Here is a 6,773-nt window from a genome sequence, read left to right as displayed (position 1 = left end):
AGAAACAAACTGAAGACTTCAGAGGGGAGGGGGGTCGGGGAATGGGATAGACTGGTGATGGGTAGTAAGGAAGGCATATATTGCATGGTGCACTGGGTGTTATAAGCAACTAATGAAGCATCGAACTTTACATTGGAATCCGGGGATGTACTGTATGGTGACTAACATAATATAATGTACTGTATGGTGACTAACATAATATAATAAAAAAATCATTAAAAAAATAAAAAATAAAAATAAAATAAAATTACCATATGATCCAGCCATTCCAGTTCTGGGTATTTATTCAAAGGAAACAAAAACATTAACTCAAAAATATATATATACCCCCATATTTATAGCAGCATTATTTATAATAGCCAAGATATGGAAACAACCTGAGTGCACCAGTGGATGAATGGATAAAGATGTGATATGTGTGCATATATATGCATATACAGACATATAGTGGAATATTATTCAACCATAAAAAGACAGAAAATCCTACCATTTATGACAACATGGATGGGCCTTGAGGGCATTACGCTAAGTGAAATAAGTCAGACAAAGACAAATACTGTATGATTTCACTTATATATGGAATTAAAAAAAAATTCATAGAGAAAGAAGATCAGACTTGTGGTCACTAGAGGTGGTGGGGCGAGGAGTGGGGAATTGGAGAAAGGTCAAAAGGACAAACTTGCGGTCGTAAGATAAGTAGGTACCAAGGGATGTAACGTACAACATGGTGACTAGCGCTAACATGGCGGTATGATATATAGGAAGGTGGTTAGCAGAATAAATCACAAGAGTTCTCATCACAAGGAGAAATTTTTTCTTCCTTTTTTCTTCTTTTTTAACAATCGTATCTATAGGAGAAGATGGATGTTAGCTGAACCTACTGTGGAGATCATCTTACAATATATATAAATCAAACTATCATGGTGGGCACCTTAAAGTTATACAGAGAGATTTGTCAATTATTTCTCAATAAAACTGGGAAAAAATCACTGGCTTAGCCAGTAATTAGTCGTGGATAAATGAGGAACACAATGGAAACTTACTTAAAGGCAAATGAGGTGGAAGTTATGGCCCACCAGCCTAAGAAGGCGAAACATGACTAGGGGAGCCAGAAGGAGCAATTTATTGTTATCAGTCCAAAAATCCTGATGGTGGTCACTTAAAGTCAGTAGAAGATTAGAAAGAAGTGATACAAGTCATTGGAAAAGCCAAGGCTGATGTCCAACACATCCCTGGCTTTTGCAGTCTTGGTCCAGTAGGGCAACAGTCTAACAGCAGGTCACAAAAATATCATTTTGGGCTATAAAATATTACTCTAAATTCAGTTAAGTGGTTTTGGCTTATAAAGGATCCTTTTCCTGAATTTAAGGAGACGATGCTCAGGTGGCAGTTGGTGCTCAGGTGGCAGTCAGTGACAAAGACGTTGAGTCTTTGTTCCGGTTGAAAACCATTTTGGCTGTGAGCATTTCCTTAGGAGTTTGTGTATTCACTTGTGTTTTTGTTGTTGTTGTTGTTTTGTGTGTGTGTGTGTGTGTGTGTGTGTGTGTGTGTGTGTGACCTTGGGATTTGGGAAGCGTGAGAGGAAGAGGTTCCTTTCCCAGAAACTAGAGCTAGGTAGGCTCGAAAAGAGATAAATCTAGAATGAATAAGAATAATGAATAAGAATATTAGTGCTGCCCGTATGTTAAAATTATCCGGCAAGCTTTATAACAAACAAAAATACCCATGTTTGGCCTCTGAACTCTGGAGGTGGGGCCCTGGCATCCAAATACTCCAAAAGCTCCCAGATATTTTTTTTTTAAGATTATTTATTTATTTATTTATTTGACAGAGATAGAGACAGCCAGCGAGAGAGGGAACACAAGCAGGGGGAGTGGGAGAGGAAGAAGCAGGCTCATAGCGGAGGAGCCTCATGTGGGGCTCGATCCCATAACTCTGGGATCACGCCCTGAGCCGAAGGCAGACGCTTTAACCGCTGTGCCACCCAGGTGCCCCCACTCCCAGATATTTTTTAACGTCTGGTCAGTGCTGTTAGGGTTAAGAACCATTGTTTTAGAATTTTCTAGTATTGATAACCTGTAGATTATTCGTTTTTGTGGCATCCTCCGGGAGGTGTGGCCTAACGGTGTTTCTCAAACAAATGTGCGCTCAGGGCGCTGTTTAAAATTCAGACTCCCGGGCTTCATCCTCAGAGAGTACCAGAAGATCCCACTAGCGCAGCGTCCAAGAATCTTCATTTTATGCACAAGTAGTCCGGAGGGTCACAGCCCGAAAAATTAAAGTTTGAGAGAGAACAGTCGTGGGGAGATTAGGAACTGGGAAGGGTTGGTGGAAGAAAAGACTTTTTTGTGAGGACAGACCCCCTAAATTCCTGTTATTCGTTGGCCCCTTTTACTCTGGGCAGTTTGGGCCGGGACCACTGAAGGAGACCTGAGTGTGGCAAGGCGGGTGGCGCTGGATATAGTTGGCCCTACATTCCGGAAAATTCCGCCGGCGTGGGGGCGGGGAGGAGGTGAGGGGTCGTCTCTCCTCCAGGTCCCTTTGCTCCGCGCCGCCGCTTCCCACCCGTGCACCTCCTTAGGAAGCGTCGGGCCCGCTCCACTGCTGCCTCGGAGCCGCATCCCGCAGGGGCACCGGGGCGGGGGGCCGCGACCGAGGAGGGGGTGCGACGCCGGCGCCCGGGCTGGGGCGGAGGGGCGGCCGCGGGCCGNGCGTGCCCCGGCTCCCGGGGCCGCCCAGGCCGCCTTCCTCTCCCCGTCCTTCCCCGGCCCGGGCCCGCGCCCGGAGACACCCTCCCCCCACTCCCCGGCTCGCGCCCGGGCCGCAGCCTGTCACCGGAGCCCGCGAGGGGCCCGAGCCGTCGCCCCGGGGCCGCCGCCGCGAGGGGCTGTGCGAGGGCTCTTTTCCCCCGGCGGAGGCCGGTCTGGGGCGTGCGGGGCCTTTCTTTTTTGTTCTCCGCTTTGTCACGCGCGTCGGCATCGGAAGTCGCAAGCGTGCAGCCCCGAAGTCGCACTAGTGCCGGTCCCGCGGGCGTGACTGGCGCCAGGGGAGGGCGGGTGGCCGCCGCGCGCCGCTCACCTCCGCGTCCTGGCGCTCGGGCGCCGCGGGTGCCCACGTCGGCAGCGGTCGTGTCCTGGCAGGTGACCGGGAGCTGCGCGCTGGGTCCCTGAGTCGCGAACCGCCGCGGTGCGGCCGGAGCCCGTCTCGGGGATGCTGCGGGTTCCCTCGTGCCTGTGTGTTTCCCGCCTATGACTGTGTGGAGCATGCGGACAACTTTTGTTCTGTGTAAAAATAGTCTCCTGGGTTTATATACAGTTTCTGCTTCACACCCTGTTTGATGTTTGTAATGATTTTTTTTTTTTAGGTAAAATAAGAAAATACCTACTTCGATGAATGTTCTTTTTAGTGGAATTTAAGGACCATTGTATTGGGAATGCCATGATGTTGCTGGTCATTTTCAGATATCCCTTTTCCAAATTTGCATAACCAAACTTGTGTGGCTTTCATGGGTCCCAGGGATTTCCTTTGTCTGGTTTGGGTCTCCAAGGTTTCCAAGGCCCTACAGCTAGAAATTCTGCAAATGGTGAGGGACATTCCTAGGGGTGGATTGTTAAGATGTCCCACAATCCGATGAAATATTTAACACCTTTCTAGTGACTCCATTTGTTTTATAGCCATCAGATTGATTCAAATTTAGGCAGTTTTAGTATTTCTGAAATTTTGGGAGCATGAGACCAGGGGAGCAGTGGAGTCTCTTTGCGGTCTGGGCCCTGTGGATCTCCTAGGGCATTCTGGCTCCTCCTGCTTATGTTATAGATTAAGGTAAGCTCATGCATAGGAAGAATAATTTTATTTTATTTGTAAAGAGAAAACAGTAATTTGGTGAGACTTGCTGTCCCTAGGCCAGAACTCAATGTTTAAGGTATCAGTGGTCAAAAAGACATTGAGTTCTGAGGATGTTTAAAGAAAACAATCAGCTCTTCCAGACATATTTTGTTCTCGTATGGAGAGGTTTTCACTTTTTTCCCCCATCCGTTTTGTTCAAAAATGAAGGACCAAGAATGAGAGGAAGGAGTGGTTGGGGGTGCTGGATGGTATCAGATACAGACGGCGTTGCTGTTGGGAGCTAAGGATGCCATCTCCTTTCTAATTGCTGGCCATGGGCCTAGTTATTGATGGGGGATGAAAAGATTTTGTATTTATATTATTTTTTGAGGGGTGGGGCAGAAACAGAAGCAACAATGGTTGACTGTATCAGGCCTGGGGGGTTTTGTGGCCACCTTCCCCCAGCAGGGAGGAAACTGCTGACCTTATTGAAAGTCCTATGAATGTGCAGACAGGTTTTCTGCATCTGAAGCACAAAGGGTGGAAGGGCAGAGCCTGGGGAAACCGCCTCTCCAGGGAGGCGGTGGAAGGTTGGGGTATCACTCCTAGCAGGCTGTGCTGAGCACGGTCCCCTGGCTGGCACTTTAGTGAAAGGGAGCTGGAAGATGGCCTGGCCACCAGAGAAGGACAGCCCCAGGAAGGGAGGGCAGGAGGCCCAGATGAGGGATGAGAGGTCCCATGCCCTGGCTTTAATGTAGTTGTATTGTTTTATTACCTTTTTATTTTTTTAATGCCCTAAGGTGAGAAATAACATCCATTTGGATTTGGATAAGGGGAAAAGAAGCACTTCTTTTTTGTCGTTGTTTAAAAAAAAAAGCAACTTTTTTTTTTTTTTGCTAAAAAACTTAGGTTTTTTGTTTGTTTGTTTTGCGAAAGTAGGAGGAATGGTCTTGATAGGCTTTTGTCTCACCTTAGAAAAGTGAGTGGTATTTCATTTGCCTGCTCCCTGCTTCCTCTAGCAAAAAAAACATTCTTAGGTTGTGGTCATTTTCTTTTCCAGACTTTTCCAGTTACTGATGACATTACATGCAAAGACTTGGCTTGAAGTTTCAGAACTGCCTACCAGGTTCCCAGGGAGTCTACTTTGTTTCACACAGTGAATTTCCTACACTTTCAGAAGAAAAAAAAAATCATGCCTTCTCTGATCGTTACAATATTTTGATCTTATTTTCATTTAAAACCCTTCAGCGTTGTGTTAATAGAACTTCCCTTAGCTAAGGTTTTGAAGATTAATTAGTGCCTGACAGGAGGAAAAGATACGTAAGAATTCTATACAGTATGATGATGGTGATACAGATGGTCGTTTGCTGTGGCTTCCAAACTTTGTTGATCATTCTCATTAGTTTAAAAAACAACAAAAAATTGATTCAATGTTATATATCATTTATCTCAATTAAACGAATGTGCAGCACTCTCCTATAAGTTACTTATATATAAATTAGGTACATGTGCCCCAGTGTACTCTTTGGACTGGATTCATGCTTGGTGACAGTGGCAGAAAAGCCCTATTTCATATACTCCCTGAACTGTGAGTATTTCTTGTCCGATCTGATTATATCGTCAGAGGTTTTGCTTTGTGGCAGGACTCACGCAGAACTGACTGAGGGTGAGAAGCCGGCCCCTTCCCAGCGGTGGGCTTGTGTATGCCCATGCTTTCGTTTACTAGACTAACGTTAATTTGTGCTTTTTATATGAATCTTAAAGTTTCATAGTCTCTGTAAGGTTTGGTGTAGTTACAGTTTGTCAGCCCACCTCACTGCCAAAGTCAGAGGAGTTCCTCAGGCACCTCAGATGGTGGTGGCTTGTGACCTTCAACAGAGGGACTTAGCACACAGAGTCGTTGTCTGCTTTTATTAGCACTGTTAGTATTTATTTTATGGTAGTATAGTAGAATTAGTATAATGTAATGTAATATAAGATAATATAATTAGTATACATATATACTTCCAAGTTATTTTTATGTGATAGTTACATGACTGAAACATAGTTCCTGTCATACTATTTGGATACAAATTAATGTAACTTCTAGGATTTTCTTCCCTAGCCCCATGGAGCATCGTCTATACCCTCTGGGATGCATTTGCCCAGACTCAATTCTTGTAGTCTGACAGCCACAGACAAGGCATAAATGAATGGGACTGGTTGTGTTCCAATAAAACTTTATTTATGGGTGCCCAAATTTTAATCGCATGTGCTGTTCACATGTTGTGAACTATTCTTTTGATTTTTTTCAACCATTAAAAACTGTGAATACAAGGGTTATGGGCAATGTACAGAAACAGGTGGCTGGCAGGATTCAGCCTTTGGGCTGCAGCTTGCCAACTCTTGAACTGGAGGAAAATTTGGGAGTTCCTGCCAAGATGTAGTCTTGGCATTCATGTGGGAGGTGGCCTTTCTTCAGAAAATTTCAAGTGCTGGAAAAAAACAATGGAATTTGGTTCCTCTCATACATTTTCACTTGTCCATCTCATTCTTTGGTATTTCCACTACATAATACTAAACATGAACATGAATTTTTTAAAAATATTGTATTTATTGGGGGTGAGGGTGGGTTAGCAAGAGACAGGGAGCATGAGCAGGGGGTAGGGACAGAGAGAGAGGGACAAGCAGACTCCCTGCTGAGCAGGGAGCCCGATGTGGGACTCGATCTCGGGACCCCGAGATCATGACCTGAGCTGAAGGCAGACGCTTCACTGACTGAGCCACCCAGGCGCCCTGTCATCACATGAATTTTTAAGTTTTTTCTTCAAAAAAAAAATTGAGGTATAACTGACATATGCTGGTCTTAAGCGTACAATGTTATGATTTGGTATTTGTGTGTATTGCAAAATGGTCACCACAGTCAATCTAATGTCTGTAACCACAGTTACAACATTTTTTTCCGTGTG

General features: G+C 45.1%; 1 long non-coding RNA gene across 2 annotated transcripts in view; it reads right to left on the bottom strand.

Annotated features, from left to right (window-relative positions):
* LOC117796964 overlaps positions 1-3,236 on the bottom strand; it is a 14,228-nt gene extending 10,992 nt beyond the window's left edge. For both annotated transcript variants that reach the window (XR_004621763.1, XR_004621762.1), the window contains exon 1: positions 3,079-3,236. This is a non-coding gene — a long non-coding RNA (uncharacterized LOC117796964). The remainder of the gene's footprint in view (positions 1-3,078) is intronic.
* Between the last annotated feature and the right edge of the window lie 3,537 nt (positions 3,237-6,773).

This window comes from Ailuropoda melanoleuca, chromosome 17 (genome assembly GCF_002007445.2).
Source record: "Ailuropoda melanoleuca isolate Jingjing chromosome 17, ASM200744v2, whole genome shotgun sequence".
Taxonomy (NCBI): Eukaryota; Metazoa; Chordata; class Mammalia; order Carnivora; family Ursidae; genus Ailuropoda; species Ailuropoda melanoleuca.
This window is presented reverse-complemented; position numbering and strand designations above follow the sequence as displayed.